The 27,923-nt window shown below is 41.5% G+C and overlaps 1 protein-coding gene and 1 long non-coding RNA gene across 11 annotated transcripts in view; one reads left to right on the top strand and one right to left on the bottom strand.

The window, feature by feature from the left end:
* The window catches only part of ZNF536 (zinc finger protein 536), a 538,171-nt gene that overhangs the window by 236,457 nt on the left and 273,791 nt on the right, over positions 1 to 27,923 (top strand). The gene's annotated exons all lie outside the window — the stretch shown is intronic.
* The window catches only part of LOC309377161, a 312,807-nt gene that overhangs the window by 158,235 nt on the left and 126,649 nt on the right, over positions 1 to 27,923 (bottom strand). The gene's annotated exons all lie outside the window — the stretch shown is intronic.

Raw genomic sequence — 27,923 nt, 5'->3', positions numbered from 1 at the left:
ATACTGCCCTCTGATTCAGGGCCCAGACTTTAGTTTCCCATATTCTAGTTTAGTTTCTAACATGGGTATTAGTTTATCAGTGAATTGTTTTCCATCTATGAGTACTTGGAACCAGAGGCTTCAAGGGACCTACTCATTGTGGAATGAATGTTTTATATTTCACAACCCTTAGGCTCCTGTTACTTATTGATAACCAAAAAAAAAAAGTTTCAGTATCTTACAAGCCAGAAGGTGCTCTGGAATGAGTTTCTGTGAACTTGTAAGTGCCTGCTACCTATGTATCCCATGCAGCTTTGTTTTTCTTGCATGGACTATATACACAATTCTTACTCACTGTGTGAGCACCTCAGCTTTCACTTGGCAACGAGGTCCCTAGTGCTCATTGATGCAGGAATCATCTTTAAATGGGCAGAAGTCACTGTTGGACTGTAAGCTTCTACTGGTAATGTGTAGGGCTCCCCCTGACCTCCTTCTGTGGATGCTGCTACTCTGTCCAGCTCCTCACCCTCTCCTCCATCTCTACATACTTGTCAAATGTCCTGAATTCTGAGAATACTCAAACACAACAGCCATATGCAAACTGAGTTAATTTGCGCTGCCTGTGAATGGGGTCTCTCTCCCTCCCCCACTCTCTTTTGGCAGCTAATTTGAATACTGGGTATGGAGCACAGTACATCTAGCTCCTTGAGGTGCAGCAAAGGCATTCTACTTGTGAGAGCCTCTGCTGTTATTTTGAGTAGTTTTTGATACAACCAAATCAAAGTGAAGATTTGAAATAGCTTTTTCTGAAAGCCTGAGCCTAAGTCATAAATTATTCTGCACCATGATTCGTTCACATAGTAAAACCATACCTCTTTGCCTGACATTACTGAAATAGAGGAAAGGGAAAGTTAAAAATAAAATGAAACATTTAAATCTTTGCTGTGGAGAACCCTCAGATGACAATTGAGCCGAGTTGATAAAAGCTGCTATCAATTACGGTTTATTACTAATTTATTAAGGTGTTATTAATAAACATTAGGATGACAGCGTCCTCCTGGTTCTTCGAAAAGTGGACTTCTAAGAAAAACAAAGATAAGTCTCCATGAAGGGGCATGAGAGGGCCTGGAGTCAAACTGCCTCATCCTGCAGCCCTTATTTGCATGCCGTCAGTTTGAAGTCTTCCAGCCTGATCACCAGAGTCCATAGTTTGGCAAGCAAGTTCTCAGCGGACTGGCATCCCAGGTTCACAACGTTTCTTGTATCTCACTCGATACAGTTGGCTTAGGCCTTGCTCTGTGTGATTCTGCCATTCTCCTTAGGCGTATTGCAGGGTAGAAGGAAACTAATCCCTCTTCATATACTTAACTTCAGGAAACTCACTGGAATTAACACTAAATGATACTCCCGTATTAATTTACTAACCAGACATTAGCGGCAATTCATAATATTATCAGCAGTGTGCTTGCTAAACAATTATGGTGGCAACAGTTTATTTAACTGTGCTGCGTTTCAGAGGGCCGTCCTTTAATAAGGTAAGTGTCGGGCTCCCCACAGTATGTCAAACAAGTGATCTCGACTGCCAATCTGCTCGGACTGGGAAATCGCTAGCTTTGCCCGTAAGGTTTAGAGATTATGTGCCAAGCAAGGGAATTGCTGCTTAGTGTGCTCACCCCTCTGGGGAAGGAAAACACAGATGGGGGAGTTCAGAGTCTTCCAACGCTTAGCTGTTACATTAGAGTTAGCCATTCTGCTACAGAACGTTTAAAGCACCAGTTGGGAATCCTTGTGGTCACCAGTCTTGGATGCACTAGACCAAGGTGCATTTTAAGAAGGGGTAGAATATATCCTGACCCATTTCTGCATGTATGGTATTTATTTATTAGCAATGTTTCTGTTTCGTCCCGTAACATAAAGTTATCTGTGCTTTGCAACAGATAAGTGTAAAAAGGAGTTGAATCCAAAACAAAACATAAAAGCCATCAACTAAAAAGCATCATAAAAACAAGAAGGAAACAAAATTCACCACACAGCCACAATTTTTAAATGCAGATTTTAAAAAACTGGGAGTAAAAATGGAATGATTTAAAAGGCCTGGGTGAGAAGAAACGTTTTCCCTGGCACCCAGAGGCCTCAAGGATGATGGCCCCAGGTTAACCTCTCTGGAAAGCCTGTTCCATGACTGGAGTGGAGGGGGGAATGCCACTAAAAAGGCTCTCTTCCTGTTCATAGCCATCAGACCCTCTGATGAAGTGTGTAAGGTACAGAAGGAAGAAGGTGATCTTTCAGGTAACCTGGCTTTGGATCATTAAGGGTTAAAGCTAGCACATTAAATTGGGCCTGGTAATGGACCTGGAACAGGTGGAGCTGGCAAAGCACCGCATGATGTGATCAAAATTCCCAGTCCTGGTCCATCGCCTTGTTTGAACCAGTGACAATTTCTGGACTCTTTTTGCCTACATATATGCATTGATATGTTTGAAAGAGAGGTTACCAGGGCTTGGGTAATTTTGGCCAAGCTGTCTCCATCATGGTAAGGTCTCACTTGGTGTACCAGTCCCAACTGATCAAAGTGCCTCAAGCCACAGATGTCCCTTGAGCTTCTAATGAAGAACCTTTTACCAGCCTTGACTGCTTTGACAGCTACTGCTATGAGCCATGTTGGCTGGGGCCAATGGGAGCTAGACTCTAACAACATATGGAGGACCACAAGTTAGCCACCCTTGCCCTTTGAGTTGGATCTATGTTGTTCCTGGTAATTTGCATCTGAACAAGAAGTTCATTGCTGGATGAGGCCTGTGGCCCATCTAGTCCAGCATCCTGTTCTCACAATGACCATCCAGATGTCTGTAGGAAACCCGCAAGTGGGACTTGAGCACAAGGATACCCCCCCCCATTCCATGGTTTCCAGCAACTGATATCCAGAAGCATTGCCACCTGCAACTGTGGATAGCCATCATGGGTAGCAGCCATCAATAATCCTCTTCTCCACGAGCATCTGGGCAGCAGAAACCAATAGATAGTCACCTTTCAGTAAGTCCACGACATAGACAGAACTTAATTCTTCCAAGTGCTCTCTTAGGCCAGTACATAACAAACTTTGATGTTGACCCGTCCCTTTTCCCCAATGTATTTCATGGAAGCAGCATATAAGGGGTTATATCCTTTTTAGGATCAGTTTTGAGACAGTTGAAATGACCATCAAATATATATTTTCCTCACGAGATAACTTAGTAAAGAATGGCTTTATCGGTCCTTGATAAACAATCCCCTTCTCTTAGAAAAATCAGTTCCTCATGCTGAAGATATTGAGACATCCATTGTTGTCTTATCTGGAACACCGGAGAACCCCAACAAGCCAGAGCAGAGAACGGTTTACTGTGAGTTACTAGAACATTTGCTCACAAATCCTTACCTGATCACCTACTGAACTTCCATCCAGGGCGCACACACATGCAGATATAGTAAATGTGCAAACAAACAGCCAGTTTCAGAAATAAGCCTGTTATTTATTTTATTTTTTGTGGAGGGAGGCACATATTTTAGAGGGCATTTGCAGGGAAGTATCAGTAGGCGAGGGCCAGGTTAAGCTCCCCCTACTGCTTCCTGAGTCTCCCCTGCAAATCCCCTTTCCACATTGTCATGACCTCAGCATATTTTAGGTTTCAGGGCTTGCCTTGCCTAAAACAGCCTCCAGTTCTGCCCTGACAAGTCTTGGAAGTGTCTGCCATGATTGTTAGCCACCTGAGGTTTACCTGCCTCCTGATTCTTCAGATAGGACTTGGTTCTATCCTGCTACTTTGGATAGAAATCTTGCTATATACTATTTTTGCTTCCCCCACCCCTCATTTCCCCCCTTCTGCCCTCCCTTCTGGTTCTCCTTGCTTCACAATGCCAAGATGCCCCAGCAGGTAACTAAATATGATTCTGCTGGTTTTCAAACTGTTGTTGGAACATAACGGTAGCCTAGATTTCACTCTGCAAGAACGCATCAAGCTAATGAAAATGCTATTAAAATAGCCATTGTTTCCATCCAGTATTTACGGTGTGGTAGTGAGTGATGTGCCATTAACGGAATATGCCAGCATGTGCGCACCTGCATTTTCTAGAATGTCTGGGAGCGGGGGAGGGGAGGGATGCAGGCCCCGCATCTTCTGAGAGGCAGCCTTGTAAATCAATGGGAGGCTGTCTTGTTGCATCTGCATCCAGACCGAGATGGACTTGAAGCAACATCACCGACAAAGGTGCAAATGTCCTTTCCTCTCATTCCTCTTAATGGGGTGTTAAATTAAAAAAACTTCAGTTATGACCATATAAATGTTGCTGCTGTTAAGAAAGTGGTCCACAGCACACAAACTTGGCATGAGTCATTGAGCACATACATTTTCCAAGTATATTAAAAATATTTATATAGTTAATTTGAAATACAGCGGAGGTGGAGCTCTCCCTCTTCATTTTAAATAAGAATAAAGTGCAGGTGCATTCAGTCTCTCCTTTCTTGAAAACACATGCACATAATCACCTTGCTGCTTCGCCTATTGATGTGTGCCATCATTTATGGATTTGTGTTTGTCAAATAACAGCATGTCCAGGGGAGCCTCATTTGTATTCTTCATAAATAGGATGGCAAGAAGCACTATAAATTTTACACAAAGGCCACTTGCACAGCCTGAGAGGTTAGAAGGAACGTACAGACTGGCTGGAGAGAGAGAAAAAGAATAAGATAATCCCCTTTCTAGTGCCTCATTCTGTGTTAATGCAGAAGATTGCATCTTTTGCCTGTTTAAGGCTGTTGTGTACTGTGGCTTCAGTTCCACAGGCTAAACACGCGGGTTTCACTCAAGCAGTAAATATCCTTAGCCACTGGGCCCATGAAAGGCTGTGCAAGGCTAGATGAGCTGGCTGTTGGAATCCTATCCTCTTGCCTGTGGGAAACGTGTTTTTGGTTTTGTTTTTTGTTTCATGCCATAAGTGAAAGTAATGATATTGTAGCTGAACATTTGAATTAAGAGATGTTGGCTTATCTGGAAGTTGCACTTTCTTGGCTGGAAGCTCTTACTGTTTCTCCCAAATGCATCAAGGGAGGTTGTGGGTAGCCTGTGGTAAGGGAGGGGCACTTTTCACATGCACAGTGATGCTATTTTCTGTATTATTGTTTCATAGTTTCAAGGACTGAGGGCTAAAATAGACATGATGATAATCTCACAATTAAAAATAAATAAATAGCGGATTAGAATATCAGTGCGTGCATGTAATTTAGCTCTTTATTGTGATCCCACCCCTCACCCACTCCTGCAGCTGCTGTGTTCACCAGGTTGGAAGGACCCATTGGCATCAGCAGAAGCTTTCTTCTTAGTTCAAATAGCAGCCTCAGTTCCCCCTATCGACATGAGGATACCAGAGGCAAAGGGTTAAATAAGCTCTGCCTACTGTGACCCTTATCTGGATCCCTCCCCCAGCTGCCATTTACGTAATCGCTGTTACTAATTGTATGATCTTTGTCACATGAAAATGTGATTTAGAATTATGCCATTATTTGGGGTTATGCCCTGGGGGAATAGAGGATTAAAGGATATTCAGATGTCCCAAAATCTACCCTAGCTTGTCACAGCACAAGGGTTCCCATGGCTGAATCCATAGTCAATGATCCCTGAAATCACATGTTCCAGATGTACATATGCACATCTGTTGGATCTGACGCATAGCACAGGATGTGAAATTGATTTAGATTGTCTCTATGTCTGTATAAAAAAGGCAGCCGATTAAATTATAATGCTACATCATATTCCCGTACCCCACAAATCTTCCACGACTGGGCTGCTTTATCCGTGTTCCGCCAGTATTTTTGAAAAAGCATGCATTAGTTGTCAAAACATACACTGACGTGCAGCCAGGGTTCTCTTGTGACCTGTGAAGAACTTGGTCATTCTGTTTATCATGCTTGAAGAACTACAAGAATTTTAAATTTCTTCACATAGCCACATCTTCATTGCTATATGATAAATCAACAGCCAGGGTATTGCTGTGTGAAAATTAAAAGGCATCATGTGGAGCATGATTTGCACATTTTCTACATAGAAGTTCTGGCAGGAAAACCATGCTGTACTGGGGTCGCCAGTAAGTCTGGGCCCCTACTCGCTTCCTCACTTAGAATATTTCTAATCCAGCCCTTTTCACCACAAATCCCTGGCAGATAAAAGTCTCCCCCTCCACAAACACTTTTGGTTTCCGCTCAAATTGTATGCCATGCCTGTAGACCAAGTTAAACTCTGTCCATGCATTGCGGGGGAATTTTGGCATCAAATAATAATTTATTTATTTATCTATTTATTTTTCGATCTCTGCATTGTTTACAAAGCCATTGTCCACCTCTAGCCTGGAAGGATAATTGCCAAATGCCCGCATATAAAATCCTTATTTCCTTTCTTGCCCCCTTCTGAAATCAAGCCCCGTCTGCATGCGAAATTATTTTTAGCCACCACATAAATGGTCTTCATTATATTTAGACTGTTTCCAATTATTCACCTTTCCCATGGGCGAAGAAAAGGGTGGAGGAAAAAGCACAAAACCATTTAGCGGTGTGTGCCTCTCTTGGAACAATGATGCGCTTATTATTTGGCGTTGTACAGAGTTCCAGATCTGAACATATTGCAGAGGTAAAGGGAGTTAACGCACCCCCCCCGACTCCTGTCACCTAGACGTAGCCAGTCGTGGTTTCCTAATTAATAATATGAGCTGTGTGACATTGTGTTGCTGTTGATGCAAAGGCCCGGCAACTAATCTTTACTTGTGCCACACATTCCTTTCTACCACATTTCTGTGATATTAATGGTGTATGGTAGGGAGAAGAAATGTGTTTTATTCTAGGCTCTAACCCTGCTGTTATCAAAGTAACTTCCAGCTTATTAGCGACAAAAGACTTTTATCCTTTGTGCTGCCCTATTTGCCGGTGCTTCCTGAATTAAACTGCTGCTTCCTGTTCTTTATATGCATGACCACATCTGGGTAGCTTGCTCACAGCCCCACTGCTTAATAACAATCACCTTCCCTTTCAGTCTCTGTTGATTGTTTCTAATTCACTCTGACAGATAGTGCCTGACAACTTGCCTGCATTTCCCTCCCTCCGTGACCTGAAGTTACTCACAGCACTTATATAGTCTGTCATTTTTAATATTTGATTTCATTTTAAGTTATGTGTTTTACTGAGAAGATGAAACCAAAAGGAAGGAGGGAGGAGGAAAAAAAGAGGGGGAACGAGGGGGGTGTTGTAATGGAACATAAATTTAACCCTTCTCTCTATGCAAGGCAGTCCACCTAAAGGAACTAGTGTATAATAAAGTGTGTGAGTCTGACAAGTTATTCTATGTAAAGATGCTTTTTTAAAAAAAGAGCAGAGATTTTTTATTGTTCTGCTTTCCTCCCCCGCCCCCCGTCTCCACTAACCAAGGACCAAGCTGTATGTAGCATATAGTAACATGTAATTTTGTCCCAACTTTTAAAATTTTATTTTAAAGCCAGAAGAAGCAACTGCACGAATGGAAGACCCCAGGTTTGGGGGTGGGGAGTGGAGTGGGTGGGAGCAGTGTCTGTTAAACCTTTTGCCATCAAGCTGACTTTCCATCCAAAGACCCTACAGCTGGGTTTAAAAAGTAGGGTATGGGAAGTTGTGGGATATGGATCTCCCCCCCCCCACAAGAGAAAAGCATCTGCATGGACATTTGAGGTGGTATATTGCCCAAGGGGAAAGGGTTAAGCCCCTGCTCCCCACCTACTTGTTTCCATTCTAAATTGCAGCCATTCACATACCTCATTTTTGCTTGCAAATGGTGAACCTGTACATTATGCAATTCCACACCTTGTGTAGCTTGGCCCCTAAGGTAGGATTCAATTATAGATCCAAGGGTGATACTAAACCGAGTCATAGAGTGAGGGGTGAGGAACCTTTTTCACCCCAAGAGCCACATTCACTTGGGCAATCTTCTGGGGCCACAGAGTGGGTGGGGCAATTCATATGAATTTTACATTTATACACTAATTCCTACACATGCACTCACACCCAAGCAAGCAAGTTAGAGGCTTTATCAGAGTTTTAAGGGCATATTCCAGCCAGACAAAAGCATGTGGGGTGTGAATAAAACCCCATGGGAGGTGTGGGCCTAAAGAGAGGCTGTGTATCGTGGCTGGAGTTTAGAGGGCCAGATTGAGAGGGCTTGAGGGCCACATTTGGCTGGAAGTTCCCCACCCAATGAGCAGATGCACTGAAATCAATGGACCTTTGTTAGCGCTAATTATATGTAACAAATATGTGGTGATCACATCCACTCCACTTGGAGTACCACAGCCTAGCAGCAGTCAACACTCTGTAACTATACACCACCCAGCTTAGTCCAATAATAGAGGACAGTTTTTCAGGCAACCTGTCACTTAATGTCTAGGTTCTAGGGCTGAGCTGAGCTTTATTTTTAAATAAATTTCAATGAATTTTCAATGAAATGGTCTCTCAGGTTCACAATCCATTGATTTTTGGTGCATATGCAGATCTAGTCTTAATATTATTAGTTTTAATATAATTGAAAGAAGCAACGGGCTTGATTGCTACTCTTTCCTAACCTCCTCTATTGCCAGGTTAGATGATGGAAGTCATATACCATTTTGCTCAATTTCTCCGATCAGAATTTTTCTGAGAGGAAAAAAAATCTGAGAATTTCACTGCTCCCCCCCCAGAAATGCCTCCAGTATTTTGCTACCTGCAAATATACAGTATATAATTTTTGTGTGAGCAATTTAACTCAGTCCTTCTAGTTCAGATGTGGGGAACAGTTGGCCATCCAGACATTGCTGAACTGCACCTCCCATCATTCCTGGCCATTGGCCGTACTTGCTTGGACTGATGGTAGCTGTAGTTCAGTGATATATAGAGGATCAGAGGCTCTCCACACTTCTAATAGGTTCTCAAATTGTGTGGGAGAAACCCCTTAGGGATTCTGGGACACATGTAATGAGATCTCTACAAGTGACACAGCTGCTCATTTCCCCTTCCTTGGAGTCTATACCCAGAGCTGCTGTGCAGAGAAGTGAGTGAGGTAAAGACTAAAATCCTGTTGCCTAACTTTACAGACCCTTGTGTACAGCAATGGGTGGACCTACTCAGCTAGGCATGATGGCGCTCTTTTGGTTTCACAGAGCAGCCAAAAGAGAAAGGCATCAAAGCAAAGGGCAAAAGGTGTTAAGTTCAGTCACCTGAATTCCATATAGGGCTAGGGGAGAACCTTGCCTAAAACTCCAGGAGAGCCACTAGTCAGCGCAAATAGTTCTGAGTTAGGTAGACCATTGGTCTTACTTGGTGTAAGTCTATTTCCTAAGGCAGCACCATGGAGAGCTCACAGTGACCAACATACTTCAACAAGGGTTGGGAGCAAACAGCCCCTTTGAGCCTCTGACTCCAGTCCGCCTTTCCTAGGACCTGCCTCCTTGTGGAGAACTAGTCTGTTAAAGGGCCAGCTCTCTGGCCTGAAGATGGGCATTCCTCCTGCCTGGTGCCTCCCTGCACCATTGTGCAAGAAAAGTACATGTGAACTCCAGTCCTTGGTGTTGTAGCATTTGACTTAATGAACCCCTGCTGTCAGTCTAAGGTTCAGTGGCCCCCTGATTTCAGCATAAGACTTGGAGCCAGGAACCTGGTCTGGCATTATATATTGTAGCACTGTAGCCCTGGTCACTGTGGAATATCATGATCATGCCACCAATAATCACCTTAGTTGGTGCTGTTTTCCAGGGAAGGGGGTACAGGAGGCAGAGTAAGGTTAGAGGATAGGTGAATTTCAAACTGGTTGACAACCCCTGGGTTTAAGTAAAATGCCATCTGTTTTTCTCTTTAAAAGACACATTCTCACCACACTTCTATGGGAGAGAGAAGTCATTCCGAGAGGAAGATAAATGGGAAGCTTGCACTCCAGCAAAGCTCAAGTGTGGGGCATATGTTCACCTAAGGCACTGAAAAGATATTTGGTCCCTTGGTGTGTGCTCATCTCTTTTCACTGCCATAGTCATTAATGCAAAACCCTATGCACTCATGACTTAGTGGATCAATACATGTTTGTATGTGAAGTCACGATTCTAAGAGCCCACGTATGCATTAGTTGTGGTCTAGGAAGTGTTGATCCTACATCCTAACAGTAACATCTGTAAAGAGGAAATCTCAACACTTCCAACTAGGCCAAGGAAGACTCCAACCATAACCTTTTGTTCCTCGGGATGTTGCTGTTGACCATAGTTTCCTCACACCTATTTTATAGGGCAGCTTTCTCCTAAACCTTTTGGTTTTTTATTGACTGGAAAGTGGTGAGGGTAACGCATTTGGTATATGCTCAGAGAAACTCTCCTATTGATTCTCTGGAACTGTGAACAGATTTTCAAATAAAGCCCATCCAGGTGTGATAGTATTCAAAATGCCAGGTGGGAGGGTGAGGGGAGTCTGGGCCCAGCATATGTTTTGATTTTCATCAGATGTCCTTATGAATAAATACAGTTTCTTACCAGTCATTTGTGTAAGCATATGTAACATCAGGTTTCAGGCAGTGTCCTGTTTTCTGAAGTGCACTAGGTGAATAGCACCTTTTTACCTCTCTTATGCTGATCTCCCAATGTCTTTCCCCTCAGCTGCAGTGTGTGGGTAATTATATGTCTCTACCTCACCTGGGTGTTGAGGGCTAATTATTTAATGTCTGCTCAGCACTTCCATTGCACAAAGCACTATACAAGTGCTAAGTAGTTATTGCGATAATTATTGTTATTTTTTTCCTGCGTGCTTGCCTGTTTGTTAACTTATGGTTTTTGAAGATGCAGAGGCAGATTGCCTGCAAGAGAAGAGCCTGGTGAGTCTCAGCACTTCTTGAAGCAAAGGCTTCATCTAAATTCCATAATGTAATAACTTCTGGGTTTGTTTGTTTTTTGGAAAAATGCTTGAGGTGCACAGTAATGTAGAACTTCCATGTTACAAATGTCTGTGAGAATATATGTAACTATATAAACAGTGGGAACAGCATTTACGTAAAAGGGTGTGACTTGAAAACTACCATCCTTCTCACTGGAATATAGCTTTCTAAAGTCTAAGGCTGCCTACCTTCTTGTTAATATTTTGAGGCTTTATGCATTTTAAGCTAGCTGTTGGTGCTTTGATGAAACTAATAGAGGCTTGGGGTCATGGCAATACCATTACATTTTTAGTTCTTTTAATTGAAGTGTAATAGAACTTTATAACTGGGTATATTGCATTTCAAACGGCTTCCAGTCCCAAACCTTTGGGATGAGTGGGTGCTTTACTTAAAGAAATAAAGATGTATCTGATAGTATCCAAGTCAGTCTCCAGTGGTTGTTATCAGGAGTCTGGCCAGGAAGAAGTGGTGGTGGAGCTACATTAGAAGGCAAATACCTTTAACTCATCATTCCTCTTTATTAAGTGTCTACTTAAGTCCATTTAGTATATCTCACCCTGAAGTGAGACCAAATTCTCTTTTTCTTGTTGCATGAGGCGAGCTGAAACAAATGCTTGCCTTGCGATTAACACATGGAGTCACTTATGCCTTATGTCTGGCACTTACACAAATATCCATTGATTAGAGGCTTAATCAGTTTATTACTGTGCATTTTTGCAATCCAGTTCCATCAGTTTAAAGCAAAAGGATCTGAAACTTCTAGTTTTCCAAATTGTACATTTCCTTGTAGTGGCAGTGGTGCCTAATCCTCTGAAGGTCACATGCCAGCGGTGAGTATGACCAGCAGGGCTGGATTTAGGTTTGATGAGGCCCTAAGCTACTGAAGGTAATGGGGCCCTTTATATGTCCAGCTGTCCTTTGTCAACAACAAATTGTCACTGTTTTTTGTGTTGAATATACTGTACGTTATATGGCAATTTATGGACCTAACAGGTATCTGAATGTAGGCACCCTATATATAGAAATGAACAAACCCATTTTATTTTAGGGAGCAGGCTAGCAGGCGGAGCCCATTACTTACATCATAGGAGCCTACACAACACAAAACACTGTTGCTGTATGTAGGTTTTATTTTATTTGTTTTTATCTTATATTTTGAAAATGTACATCCAGTATTTTCACTTTCATTTTTTGGGGAGCCCCCAAGAGAGTGAGGCCCTAAGGCTATATCTTGTTTAGTTTATACGTTAATCTGGCACTGATGACCAGTGCATACCTGTGTGCAAATACACACAGATGCAAATTCAACACCCTCCACACCCACAAACACCCACGTACAACTCTATAGAACAGGCATAGGCAAACTCGGCCCTCCAGATGTTTTGGGACTACAACTCCCATCATCCCTAGCTAACAGGACCAGTGGTCAGGGATGATGGGAGTTGCAGTCCCAAAACATCTGGAGGGCCGAGTTTGGCGGTGCCTGCTATAGAACTTCCCACTCCTCCCAACAAGGAATCAGGCAGGCAGCATCCCTGCTAGGTTTCAAGTTTCTCAGTAAAAGTTTGAACAGTGCTCTGATGCTTTACATTTTGTACATTGTAGGTTTTGTTTTGCAATCTGCTTTGGGACCCAGATGTGTTGAAGAGTGGGGGATAAATAAATAAATGCATAATAATAATAATAATAATAATAATAATAATAATAATAATAATAAAAAAAAATAATGCAGAACACACACTCACCAGACATGCAGATACTCAGCACTCTCCCCGCCCTCTTTCTCTCCCTCAAACACATATACCTGCAGTTACACACTTGTACATCCATTCTTATACACAAAGGCATATGTGGACAAACAAATACACAGTCAGTATTTCCAGCCCTCTCCACTCCAGCATTGTGGTGAGGGTGGCTGAAAACACTGCGCCTTTCACTTTGCACAGATCATTCTGTGCAAATTAAAAAAAGCAAAGCAAAACAAGGGGGAGTGTGGATATAAATGCCGCCTTTTGCTCTTAAAAAGCAGGCAGGCTTCATCATTGATCTTGGCAATGTGGTGATAGTTTCAAGATTGGAACTCTTATGAGCAGGCAGAGGAGGTTTATCTCCTAGTCAGGAGAGGGCCTAGTGGGCCCCGTGGTGTGGAGGGCCCATGCCCGCCCCTCTGGTGTGGCTTTGTGTTGATGGGGTAAGAACCCCTTCATCTGCACATCAAATTATCCATATATTTGTTGAGATAAGTGAATCAGAATAGCAAGCAAAACCATTCTTACATAATAAGTTTTAATAGTCTCCACTCTATTTCTCTAAAAAATGATGCTCTATATTTATAGTAACAGAGCAAAGGTCTAGGAGCCTTTGATAAAAACACAGGACTTTTGTTCTCTTCTGTATCAAGGAATGCTCAATAGATGCAATGAAGGCTCTCCATTTCACACGTGAAGCACTTCTGTTCCCACATAGCATGGAAGTCCCTCTGTGCACAAAGTGTATGTATTCATTATAACCACCTGTGTCCTTCTGATCAGTATCGGGAGTATATTACAAAGGTTCTTGGAGATGCGTATTAGTGCCATAAAATTTATCACATTTTTTTGAACAGGAAAGAATAATAGATTTACTATCAACCAGGAAGTAAACTTGAGGGTTTGCCAACTCCTGACTCAAAAAAGACACCTGTGCTTTGAAAAGGGCATATAAAAGGGAGGTGACTTCTCTTATAAACCTGCAATGATGTGAGAATCTCCAGTTTCCTAGTTCCTCTGTACTGTGCTCCAGAATTCTTCAATTTTCAATGCTGAATGTTGCCAATTCTTGAAGTAGACGGCAAGAATAGCTTGGAAACAACTAAGCATTACTTTCTGTTAGTGAAATAGGTAAGGCTGTTAGCATCCTACATTTTCTCAGAACGCTGTTTGATAAATCCAATGTGCATCTCTGGAGCAAATAATGCTTTGATCTAAATGATTAAACATGAGAGAGACTATCTCTAGTCATTTTCAGAGAGATGAGCTAAGGCAGGGATTCTGAAATTACGGTCCGGAGACACTAGGCCACAATGAACATTAATAGAATAAAACGCTGAAGAGTCGGAGGATTAATTGAAGTTTCTACCACATGCTGAAACTTTAAACTTGCAACTGAAAAGCAGCTTGCCTCTTCAGCAGCGCAAGCTTCTTCAAGGGGACGCATCGAAAACCCCTGCTGCTATGAGCAATGTAGTGCTCCATGTGCACGCATAGCGGTCTTAGATTACAGCCCTTGAGGACAAAAGGAACAATTGAGTTTTAAGAACACAACAAGAACCAGCTGGATCAGGCCAATGGCCCATCTACACAGTTCAGCATCCTGTTCTCACAGTGACAAACCAGATACCCATTATGGGAAACCTGCAAGCAGGTAATAATAAGTATTCAGAAGCATTGCTGCCTCGAACTGTGGAGGCAGAGCACAGCTACCATTAATACCTAAGTTGTCAAGGCTCTTCCAGTGTGATGGTAAAACATGCATGGCAGATCACAGAAAACAAGCAAATCAGATTAGTCATCCTCAACAGAACCTAGTTTAAGAATGCATTTATCTGTTGTTGATTTCTATACTAATTACAGTCTTCAAGGGGAGAGTGATTCCGCTTATGTAGATTTGCGAACTATTAAGTGGCATATAAGTGCTTTAATAGATAAATGTAGCCAAAGCAGCAGCACCCATTTAGAAGAAGGGGCAGGGAGGTGAGCAGGCTTAGGGAACCTGAAGGTTTGCAGAAGTGCAAACTCTTTGGGGGAGGAGGACTCTAAAAATCAGAGGGTGGGGAAACCAAAGGGCTATAGTCAACTAAGTTCTACTCTGAGTAGACCCATTGAAGTTGATGGACTTTGCTTCATTAATTTCAGTGACTCAGCCCAGTGAGGTCTGAGCATGTTCAGTAGGCAAGGAATGCTGACCAGCTATTTGAGGGGAATGGAATGGAGTGGTTTAAATTCAGAATTGGGAGCCCTTCACAGTAGAATATTTTGTTGTAGGCCTCACTTGTTTACCTCTATAGCAGTAATTCCCCAAGTGGATAATGGTATTACCTGGGTGGGGGGCGTTAACAAGGCGTAGGGGTGGCAGAGTGCACTGGAGGTGTAAATGACTATCAGATTTTGAAAAGTTGGTATTACTGGATCCAGTTCCTCAGTTTTGTTGAAGTAATTAAATAGTTTTAATTAGATTTTGAATAAATGTGCAATTCATTCTTACTACAGTGGTACCTCAGGTTGCGTAACCTCCAGGTTACGGAATCTTCGGGTTACGGCTGTGGCAAACCCGGAAGTGTATACTCTGGGTTTTGCCACTTGCTCATGTGCAGAAGTGCTCTATTGCACCATGCTCATGCGCAGAAGCAGAGCCTCTAGTTACGGATTTTTCAGGGTGCGCACGGCACCCCAAAATGAATTAAATCCATAACTAGAGGTACTACTATATTTTGAACGTACTGCGTTGTTTTCTTCCTTAGTTGGGTCATGTAAACTATTATTCTGAACAATGCTTTTTATAGGGGAGATGAGGGGGCACTGGGGATAAATTTATGGAACCATGGGGGCAGTTGCTGAAAATAGTTTGGGAACCACTTCTCTGTAGTTATCCCTTATTATGTGCATGTGTGTATACACAACAGTGGCTGTTGGGGTGGATGGTAGGTGGAGGTAGTAGCATCCTACAGGTGGCAGCAATGCTATGCATGCTGGGATAGGATGAGGAGCCCACAAAGAGGTTGGGGGGGACTCTAGATAGCAATGGCTCTGCACATGCACCCCTGGGCCTCTTCCACCATCTTTGAGCTCCTCTGACCTTGCCACTGCTTGTCCCATCCCACTCCTGCCTCAACAACCATGATGCCACCACAAGGATGCCAATGCCTTTGCCCTCCTGCAAATGCTGTTACTGGGGAGGAAAGGTGTGGACTATAAATTCAATAATAAATAATAAATATTTCTGTTTGTCACTTGATTGATTAATTGACAGATACTGTCAGGAACTAAAGCTGGAGTTTCGTCAGTGGAAAATGCCTAAAGCCATTTTTTTTTAAATTAAAAGAAGGAAATCTCTGTAATAAATTGAGTTGCTATAAAACAAAGTTGTTTTATTATTATTGGTATATAAACTAGTTGGGGGCCTAAAACAGAAAGCAGCTGGGCAATTTAGCTAGCTCCTGGATGTAATTAGACCGATTTATATTGTGTCCACAGTAGGAAGAATGGCCATTGCTAGAAAAATGATGGATATTGCACTGTTTCACACCTGTGGCATGTTCATGGTCCAATACTGTATGGGTTGTTGAAGCATTAAAATAAGCTCATTACAGTTTTTCATATGATACATACTTCCAAGTCTTTTTCACATATATCTGGGATTACTAGTTAAACATGTTTTTCCTTTTTTAAAGCAACTGTAGGTATTCATGCTACTGGATGGCTTTAATGTCTCCATTAATGTCTCCATCAGTGAATTGTGCAGGAGAGAGCAGAGATGAATGCTTATCCCAACCTAATTCAACAACCCTAACTTAAATGATTGGTTAAATCCAGGCTTCATCTCACTATAATTACTGGATCTTGGCCAATTTTGTTTGCTCCTCTCCTGATCTTAGTGGGCCATATCACTTATGTGTGGAAGTAGCAGGGTTGTACTATTTGCATAGTGTAACCCCACCTAGGAGCACAATGTACTATAGAACATTCAGAGCCAGATTTGGGTGAGAATTGATTTTTGTGTTGAACTTGGCATGTTCAATCCTGCCTTTGATCACAAGAACAGGAAGATGGTCAAACACTTCTCAGGTCCCAGTGCAGGGCTGCTGGACTTCTGTTGGCATGAAAGGCCACAACTCATGACCATCAGTGACATTGGATTCTTTTTATGAGAAACAGCTCCAGACTTGGGTGGCAGATGCAAATAATGAGACTGTGGAGCATTGACAAGAATCTAATGAAGCAATGCTTCCATAAGGTGAATATAATCAGTTTTGAACTTTTCTGTTCTATCCAAGTGGTATTATGTAACTTGGCTGCTGTGCTTTAATATACAAAGAGTGCAGTTCCATGCACGCCCACACAAGACCCATTGAATGCAATCAGATTTACTCCCAGGTAAATAGATATAGGATTGCAATCTAAGAGCATTTTGTGCATGGTGGAGAGAGTTGAACTAGGCAGCCGAAGGCAGTCTTCCATTTTCTTCTAGGTCTTCAGCTAAGACTTCATTTGAGACAGGCCTGTTCAGGTCCATATCCAAAAGCAGAGGATCTGCTTTGCATGTAGAGGGTCCCAGGGTCAATCCCCAACATATCCAGGTAGGACTTGGAATGTGATCCCTGCTGCTAGTCAGTGTGAACAGTACTGAGCTAGATGGATGGACAGTTTGACTCAGTATAAGGGAGCTTCCTTTGTTGGGCTCATCCTTTCATCTGTTTTGTTCAGAGTAGCACACAGCATAACCATAAAACTGTGTAAAATCTAACATCTATCTATCTATCTATCTATCTATCTATCTATCTATCTATCTAATCTCTAACATCATCAATAATTATTATTAATTAATTAACAATTAATAATTATATGTATTATAATACATATATAAAATAGATGCAACCTAATAGAAGCAAGGCAAGATTATATTGCTCATCATACCTGACAGCAACAAAACTAGCTGTCATACCATAAAAGGCCATTGAATTGAGCAGTTTTTTGGTGAAAGAGACACAAAGGAAGGTTTTGATTCAATTCCATACTCACAGCACCACTACAGAAAAGACCCCAAAGGCACTGAGAGGAAGACCTCTGATACTGAACTTAATTCCCAGCAGGCAATATGGGGGCATGTGCTCCTTAAGGTAAACTGGCCCTGAGCCATTTAAGATCCACCCCTTTGAATTGAGTCTGGAAACCAAGAAGAATCCAATGGAGCTGGCATAAAATCAGGTTTACATGCTCTGACATGTGATTGCTAGACCAAAGTCTGGCCACTGCATTTTAAACCAACTGAAGCTCCTGAACATCCTTCAGAGGTTGCCCCATGTAGAGTGCATGGCAGTAATCCAGTCTGGAGATTACTGCGGAACGTATGACTGAAGATTCAACTTAAGAAAATGTAAAGTAACAATGAAGAATGAGTTCACCCACCTATAGAAATATGGCTTCATAGGGTTTTCATATCTTGAAGAGCACAGTCTGAGCCTCTTTTCTCGGTTCGGGCTGGCAGTGGCCGTGGCATGCAGAGCAGCCTGAGCTGCTACCTGCCTGAGCAGAGGCAGAACCACAGCTCCTACCTGATCTTTGCTATAATGGTCTTGCTCTGCTGTGGCGCTTCCATAGTACAATGTCCTCCTGAGCATGCACGTGCCCAACCTTCCTCCCCACCCCCAAAATAAAATAATAAAACCCCAAATCCAGACATTTCCTTCAAAATGTAAAAATCCACCTGGATGGGCATGTTTGCCCCACCCCCTGGCAAAGAGGATATGCCCAGGTTTCCCCAGACGTATGGCAACCCTAAGTATGGAGGCCTTAGCAGCCTTGAAACCTAATGCTTTTTATTTTTGAATCTGAGATCCAACTTCAGTGAGTTAACCAGCTTAAATGGCTACTAAAACGTTTCCTGTGAAATTTAATGCTGCTCCTTATTAGTTTTTACTAGTTGTTACTCTCTCTCTCCCCACAAAAAACAAGGCAGCAAAATAATTAAGTTATATGAAATCCAGTAGGATAGCATGCTTTAAAGTTTGCTGCATTATTTTATCCGTCACTGCACTGGTCATCAATATTAGTACTTAACAAGAAAAGGAAGCTTAATTCTGATTTCTCATTTTGGTGGGGAATAACGTTAGGGCATGTTAATATTTTGCATTGTGACTTTTGTATGTATTTATTTTTAATAATTAACATAACTTCGCAAATGGAAGAGGAAAAAATGAAGGCTCCCCAAAGCTTTGCAATTGCTTTTTAATTTCAAATTCAAGTTCCTTTGTGTTGTATATAAAGGTAGTATATTTCTGTACTTATTGTTCACAGTGCTCTGTGTTTTTTTTAAAAAAAGTCACATTCATTTCAAGAAGCTGTTATGGTATTGATTTTGGTAAAGACTTCCATTAACTGACCAATCTAAATCTCATAAGTGATGTCAGGATAGTTATGCATTTGCTTGGTTCACACAGTCAGCCATTATGTTAGAATGCAGGCAGTGTCGGAATATGGCTGTTAAATTATTTCTAAATACCGAACCCTGAACAGCTTAACAGTTCCGCAGTTTGAGACTGACACAGAAATGACAATCTGCCACCTCTTTGTTTTTTAAATATTAACATTGTATTGGGATAGTATTTTTGGAGTGAAAACCTGTGGCACGAGAGGATAAGTGATATAAACAAAGGCAGCTGGGCTGCATGAAATAATGGAACAATAAGGCCCTTACAGCCGTTCTCATCACTCCAGTATGTTAATTAGCATTCTGTTGTGGCCGCAACCCTGAAAACATGTAATCTGTATTGGAGCACTGTACAGCTGTGAACACACATTCTTTTTTGTTGGTCCCTTGAGTTCGTCTTGCCATTGGCATATGTGCCCGGGCCAAAAGTCAAACCATCCCTACTAAAGTACCTAGTGGAGGAGCATAATCTATCCTATCTCTTCTGCTTTTCTTTATTAGCCCATGATGCAATCGTTTTGACAGCCATCTCTCCCGCACCTTATTTGTTTTGCTTTTAAGGACAGCACATGTCAGTGGCATGGGCACAGTGATGCTCAGCTGATGATGAGCCAGTATAAAAATATAAAGCTTTGCAACCATGGTCCAAAGGAAGCCAAACGAACACTGAGAAAGCGTACCGTGAGTGGATAAGCAATGGTGCCAAGCGCAAAACACTTGGGCAGGCTTGCTGCGTGAGGAAACAACAAGGATTGTAATTTTGCACATTAGGTGTCGATGGTTCTTAAGAAGCCTGACTGTGCAAGGCTACCAGGAAAATCTAGAAACCCAGTGCCTCATACAAAATTTAATAAGGCAACTGTTTTGTGGTCATCTTGTCCTCAGTTTATAATGTTTTTAAACTTAGCTGTGAAGGGTTTTTGCCCATGTTCAGACATGAGATATTTGATGGGATGGATCATTGGTACAAGTACAAGCACACCAGTGCAAGTAGATAAATAGGTACCTTTGCAGTGGGAAGGTAAATGGTGTTTCCGTGCCCTCTGGCTTCTGTCATGGTGTTCCATTGTGGCGGAAGTGGTTTAGTCATGCTGGCCACATGACCCAGAAGGCTGTCTGTGGAGAAATGCTGGCTCCTTCGGCCTGAAGTGAGATGAGCGCCTCGCCCCATAGTCACCTTTGAGTGGACTTAACCATCCAGAATGGAGTTTTCTCTCATGCACAATTTCAGAATTATCTACGGTTTCAAGAACTATCTCCCAAGTCATCAAGACAGGTGGATGGTTCTTGGGAGACGTTTTAGCAGTTAGGCTTGTAATGAGACATATCCCTTGTCCTACAGGAAGTTTTGTTATGCCATCTGCTCTCTGGTTGTGTATACTATTGTGTGTATAATAGGCATAGCAATCTGAGATTCTGTACAGGAACAGCCTCTGCTTGATCCACTTTGCATGGCAACTTGTGTTTCCTGCAATGACAGTGTTTCCCACAGAAATCCCATAACATGTGAAGGGCACACCTTTTGAAGCACACAGGGCACAAGTGCTTGGGAGCCGCAGGGAATGCACCTTGCTTTCCCACATTATGTGCTTACTGTGGGAAGTGCTAGTGTAACCTTCCTATCAAATATACAGCCGAAACAAGAAGTGCGTAGCAACTCTAACTCCAGAGGGGTTGACTTTGGCTGTGTACGCACTATACAATTAAAACACATGAGCTCTCCCCAAAGACTCCTGGGAAATCTAGTTTGTTAAGAGTGCTGAGGATTGTAGTTCTGTGAGGGGGGTAAAAGTAGGATCCCCATGGCTTTTTTTTGGGGGGGGAGGGTTTTTTTTGGATTTTACACAGATCCACTTGAGTTTTATTAGTGTCCACAATGTGAATAAAGAAAACTTTTGGTTTTTGTGCCCTTTGTTTAAATGTACGGCTGAAAATTCTCCATTATCAAACATAGTAACACTCATCTCATCTCATCTCATCTCATCTCATCATCTCATCTCTATAAAAATAAGACAATGTTTTGTTTTAAAACTGTACAGTTAATACTAGCTACCAAACAGATATCTTTGGAAATATTTCTCTTGGCAGTGCCACGCTTGGTCAACCACACTTGACACAAGATAAGTCAAAAAGTTTGGATAGCTAGGAATATGGGTTACAGACCTTTTGAAACTGAGGGGTGTCCATTGCAAAACTGAAAGTAAGGGGAAGGTTGACACCCCCCCTTCTTTCTTTTCGGTCATTGCTGTTGCTGCAGCTGGGAGCCTGCTAGGTAGCTCCCAAAGCCCCATGGAACTGGGGCTATTTTGCTCCTGTACACATCTGGCTCTGGGAAAGTCTCTGTGTGCATCTTGCTCTGACAACCTGCTCTTTATGGGCATCAGTTCGTGATGGTGGTGGCAAGTGAGGAAACTACTGAGGCAAATGATCTGTGTCAGAAGACCTGGAGAAAACAGAAAGCTGAAGCAACAGAAGATGGGGCCCATGAGGGAGGAGGGACAAAAAGGGATTCAGGGCTGCCACCACCAGCCCTGTTGAGAAGCCAGGCTTGTCCTTCCATCACTTGTCACATGGCGCAGCCATTACATCAGGCAGCAGTGGATGGTGGAAGAGAAGTGACACAATGTCACTCCATGGCACAGCTGAAGGACCAGCAACTTTTGATACCGCCTTTCCTTGAACTTTTCAACCCCAGCTGGCCATGAACAGAAATTCTAGCTCAGAATCTGTACCTGAGTTTGCTCATTTCCCCCTGCCAATATGTTTCTTTTTCTTTTGAGTTGCCTCTCTTCCTGAGTTCAGGGTCTCTCTCTCTCTCTCTCTCTCTCTCTCTCTCTCTCTCTCTCTCTCTCTCTCTCTCTCTCTCTCTCTCTCTCTCTCTCATATTTGCTAAATTGCAAAGTGAGTTGTTTCTTATTTTGAAATGGCTTTTCTATCTGTGAAGTATTCTTCATGAGAAATATTGGGAAAAAGAATTTTGCAGTAAAAAGTTACATTTTGTCACCATAAATTAGATTTTGAATTAAGAAATATTCTTTTCTTTTGGGGATAAATTTTCATCAACAGATAGGGAATTGTCAGAAGTATTTGCCAGCCCCCCATTTATCACCTCATTGTGATGAACTTCATGCATTCAGGATGACAGAGGGATTTTCCACCCCTCCTCAGAAAATAACTTCGAGGTGCTCTTGAGTGAATGCATCCTTTATCCATACTCAGATGATAAGAGTGACGGCTTAGCTCATATTTCTGCACTAATCTACTTCAAACTTGATCTTGAAAAATTACTCTTGTTGCACAAAGAAAACAGCATTTAAGTCGCCGTGCTGATCAAATTTGGTTCTGCTTTTTTACCACTGGCAGAATGAATTGTTTGGCGATTGTGACGGTAACTCACATCCACTTGGAAAGAAGGACTAAAAACAATATCTGGTGCATTCTAAACTCAAAATTGTTTTACTCAGAACAAAAGCTTTAAGGCAGTTAATTAGATTCTTAATCACAATCTTCTACTCCTATTGAACAAAAGCAATGATCACCCATCAGATTTCTTTCTAGAGATTATATCAAATACTGAGTTTTATGGAGTTCATTATGAGCAACCTGATTTTAGGTCAACCTTTACCAGGTGAAGCAAATAGATGGGGAGGGTAGAGTCATGTTTTTTTGGAAGACAGAAAGGCAACAACAATCATGGTTAAATTTTCTCTCTGAATATGTCTTCATAGTTTTAAAAGTATGCAATTAATTGAAGGATTTTTTTTCTCTCCAGATGTGGCTGTACTATAATAGAGTCTTATAAAAGCTTCAGAAAAAGGAGAGAGAAGGAGAGAGGGGGGAAAAATAGCTTGGAACGAATGAGAACCAAATCAAGAGCACACCTGGGTTTGACAAAGATTGCATTTACTGACTGCTGTGCTATCACATTACAGAGAGAGCCCAAGTCTTTGGGAGCAGCTGTAGAGAAAGGGTTGGCAAATCTGCATGCAAATAGCAGTGCATTGTTAACTTAATCAGATGCCTAGAAAAAGATGTGCCAGACCATGAGGGTGATCTATAAACAAGCAGAGAGTCCAGAGCAACTGGGAGGGTGAGGCTGATTTTTTAAAAAGGTGTGTCACAAGAGGTTTTATCTTTGAGTCAGAATCCTCTTTCCCTTTTTTTTTCCTAGAAGAAGGTGCTGCTGCTGCTATTTAACCTACATTAATTACAAAAAATATATATCACAGTCTTAGTAGCTTCATTTGACCCACAGAACAAGAAATACGGAACAAATGAGGTGGGGCAACATAAGCACCAAATGATAGAAGTGAGCTTTTGGTTACTGCAAATTCTTCTGCAAGGGTAGGTTTTTAAAAGCAGATTTTGCTTTGTTTGTATATTATTATTATTATTTTCTAAAAGATTGCTCTGACATACACCAGTTTGTGTTTTCCCATCTGGACTTAGATCGTGCTCTTTAAGACCCACAATATAATATAAAAGGCAGTAGTATTTAACATAACTCTGAAGTATATTTGACGGAATACAGCTTGCAAAATAATAATAATAAATAACTGCATACTTGTAGGTGTGGGTAGTATAGTAGGAGGATTGCTGTTTCATATTGGCACAGTTGAGGTTATTATTTTCTGAAGGAAACAACGCATCAATTCAAATGATATTACTATTAAAATATCCAGATGTATTGGAGGAAGCAACAAACTGATGTTCAGTTTAAAAGGAAAAGATCATCCATTAAAAAAAAAATGAGGAGGGAACCAAACAAACAAAAGGAAAAACAAAAAATAAGAGAAAGCATTGCCATCTATAAACTCTCGGCGCTCAAAATTAATTCTGGCTTAAAGAGAAGTTTCAGACACCTGCTATTCATATTGCCTATTAATGTTAATGGGGATATATGGTGAAAATTGACTCCATCTTTAAGTCTAATATCATAAAAAATAAAAGAAGTAATACTATTTAATCACCCACAGCTTAATAGTGCCTCCGTTGTTTACTGCCTTTTCACTAATTGCTCTGTACTAATGTGTTTTTGTGTGATTTCCAGTAGTGCTAAAAGAACAGAGATCCATAACCAATTAAATATAGTGTTTTATGTTAAAAATATATCTGTTGCTGACTACAAATGAACATAAGAGTTGCTGTCTTTCTCTTTCTCTTTTCTCGCTGCTTCTCTCTCTCTTCAAGAAGCAAGGGAGAGGGTTGGCATGAGCATAATTATAAAGTCATGGGTATTTCTGGTTGTATCTTTCCCCTACATGACAGTATGATGATATTTATGAAGAAGGGGCAAACTGAAGAAACTCTAAGTATTCTGGCATTCCTCTCTTGTAATTAGCTTTTGCTTTCATCCTTACTATGATGTAAGGATACTTTGACTCCATCTGGAATGAGGAAACATACCACTGCATTGGTGAAAGTGGCAGTGGTCAAGTACCCGTAAATCTTTTACCAGTGACCCTAGCTAGGTCAGTGAGTCACTTTGGTGGTGGTTGCTTTTTTTTTTACAGAAGGGATGGAGACAACCAGTTAGATGCATTGCTAAAGACTGATCTTGGTAACATACAGCACAGGCCCAGGCTATCTGAAGGACCACATTCTCCTCCATGAACCTGCCTGGACTCTGAGATCTTTGTGGGAGGTACTTCTCTCAGGCCCATTTGGTGAGGACACAGGAGAGGGCCTTTTCAGTGGATGCTTCCAGATTTTGGAACTTCCTTCCTAGAGAAGTTAGTCTTCCTAGAGAAGCTAGACTTGCTCCCCTCTTATAGCCCTCCCACCAGCAGGTGACAATGGGTTTTATTTTAATCAGCTTTTGGGGATTGAATGTGGTTTTTTTCCTTTTCAGGACAGTGCTGTGCAGTTTCTATTCTCTGTATTTTGTTTTCTACATTATTTTAATTCTATTAGATTTTAATTGTTTTTAGATTATCATCCTTTAGATGTTTTTAGCCTTCTATAGTTTTAATTTGGTTTTAATGCTGGTGTTTTGAATTGTGTGTTGTATGTCTTCGGAGGGTGAAAAATAGTTGTTGACCTGCATGCATACACAAGCTGTCCTGCTTGGATCTCACTAAAAGGGGGAATCTGAATGATAGTTTCCTGATACGATAAAGCAAGTACAGTGGTACCTTGGATTACACTTCAGGTTACAGACTCCGCTAACCCAGAAATAGTACCTCGGGTTAAGAACTTTGCTTCAGGATGAGAACAGAAATCACGTGGCGGCGGCGCGGCAGCTGCGGGAGGCCCCATAAGAATGGACCTCTGGAACGAATTAAGTACTTAACCCGAAGTACCACTGTATGGTGAATCTGCAGGCTTCCAGCACATATCAGTGCTGGCCAGCATGGCAAATGATGAGAAATTATAGGACTTGTAGTCCAACAACATTTGAAGGGTCACAGTTCTTCCAGCCCTGTGATGAAATGTGCCTAATCCAAACCCTACAACGTATCCTGTCTTGCATAGTCTGGTCATTAGTTCATCCAGTTTACTTATTGCCTCTTCTGACTGGTAGAAGCTCTCCAAGGTTTCAGACAACCCCTAACCATACCTAGAGATGCCCGGGTTGAGACTTGGGCCTCCTGTTTGAAAGCATGTTCTCTAAAGAGCTACAGCCTGCCTTCTCACACCCTAGGTAGGACTTCTGCAGGAAGCTCATTTAATAAATAGCATGTGTTGAATAAAACATGGAGGCTATTACTTGTGTAAGATGATGAGGTGCCTGGTTAATACATGTGTCTAACAAAATAGAAGTTCTGAAAATGACCCATTCCTATGGAGCATACACACGTATGCCAACTCAACCTATACTATCCAGTAATGACAAGGTTCACTAACTAAAAAAGACGGAAGAAATCTAAACTGATTTATTTAGATTGCCTACCCCTCCCCACACTAAGAGCTCAAGGCAAGTTGTAATATAGCCTTTTTATATTATGCTGACTATGACACGGTAGTTTAGGATGAAAGATAATGAGCTTTACCTATTCAGCCACACAGTGCACATTTTTACTTATCAAAGTAACAAAGAAGAAGGGTTTTTTTTGGGGGAGTTGTTTTTTTAAAAATTCTGCATCTGAAAGACAATTGTGAAATCTATACTGGTTAGAGTGTACATTGGTTTCAGAAGTGCCAGTCTCCTGTTTTATATAGTCCATTAACAGCATTCCCAGGGGCACATGGCATTAGAGTCTCAAACATATATTTAATGTGAAAATGTCCTGTGAGGTTTATTGCTTTGTGTCTGGCATTCTAAAGATAACTGGACTCGCTGCCACAAGAATCAGTCTATGGATTGTTGTCACCAGAGCATGGATGTGCTCAATGCTTCAGGAATGGTATCCTGAATGAGTTCACAACTGCACCATAGATTTAAACCACATTATACCACTTTAGCAGTCATGGCTTCCCTCCAGTAATCCTGGGAGCTGCAGTTTAAGGGTGCAGGGGATTTTTGCACTGTGAGAGATAAACTACGGTCCCCAGCATTCTTCGAGGGAAACCGTATGCTTTAAATGGGTCTTAAATGTGTAGTGTGGCTGTGACCTAACATTCCAGCAGAAATAGAAGAAGCTTGGTGCCATACAGATGGCATTAAAATGAAATCTGGCAGGGCATTAAGAGTGGGTAGGAGTTGTGCACCATAGCATCACTAAAAATAATAATTAGGTGTAAAAGAATGAAAATCTGACTGAAACATGCTCTTGCTTTCTATGATAAAGTAATCAGAAGATTCTTTAAAAATATTTGATATGAAACTGGGAAGTCAAAGGCTATAGTAGATTGTATATGTTATACGACAGTGCACTTATCCTGTTATTTTTGACTAACTGAGAACCAGACCAAAAAAAATGGTATGATTGAATGGTTGGCTGCCAGATTTGCTTGACAGGGCCTGGGAACTGTAGTCCTACTGAGTGAGAACATTCTTCACCTTATAAAAGGAGAGATAATGAGATCAATTAGAACCTCAGTCATTCAAATATAGACAGCTGTTGGTGCATAATAATCATCATTAGAGATGGGTGAATATGGGATGTCTGGTTCGTCAGACAACCTGCAGGTATTCTGAAATGATGGGACTTAACTATTAAGTACTTTGATTATTAAAGGCTGGTGTTTTGTGTTTGAAATTAACTCAAAATAAAATGAAGGTTTGGGTGTTGCATTGAGGTGTAGTTATTAGACTGGGCAAACTGCAAGATCCACTAAGGACACTTCCCTTTCATGGCTACATTAAATTCCAAGCAAATCTGAGGGGAAACCACAGTTAGCCATGATAGGTAAATGAGCCTCCTTGAATGTCTGCTTACCTCTGAGCAATTCCAGTATATCTCTGAGAATGATGTGCAAAAAAGAAGCAAGAGTAGGCACTTGTCACATTCATAAACTTATTTTGGCTTCTTCCAGATGTATTTGGATGATTGTTATTAGGAACAGGATTCTGGAGAAGGTACAGTACTAAGTGATCCAGGCAGGTGTAAGAATCTGCCCAACAGGCACCAGTTAGGTTATGATAGTTCTTCATCAGGAAGATACAGACATATTAAAACTATATATTTCTACCATTTCTGTACCACAATATCTCTAATGTATGCAAAACTTAAACAACTGCAAATAATACAGGATTACATAATAAATCCATTCATCCAAAATACTAATATATATAGATGGATAACGTTGCCTCCTCCTTCCAAAATACCTCTCCACTCAACACCTCTCTGCTTCCTGGCTATTGTCACAGATCATCCCCCCAAATCTCACAATGAAGAGTTTTTGGAACCTGCTGACATCACCCTAGTACCTCCCTCTAGGATT

The sequence above is a fragment of the Podarcis melisellensis genome (assembly GCF_964234715.1).
Source record: "Podarcis melisellensis genome assembly, chromosome: 8".
In the NCBI taxonomy this organism is placed as follows: Eukaryota; Metazoa; Chordata; class Lepidosauria; order Squamata; family Lacertidae; genus Podarcis; species Podarcis melisellensis.
The sequence above is the reverse complement of the archived record's forward strand: the minus strand, read 5'-3'. Positions and strand labels throughout refer to the sequence as shown.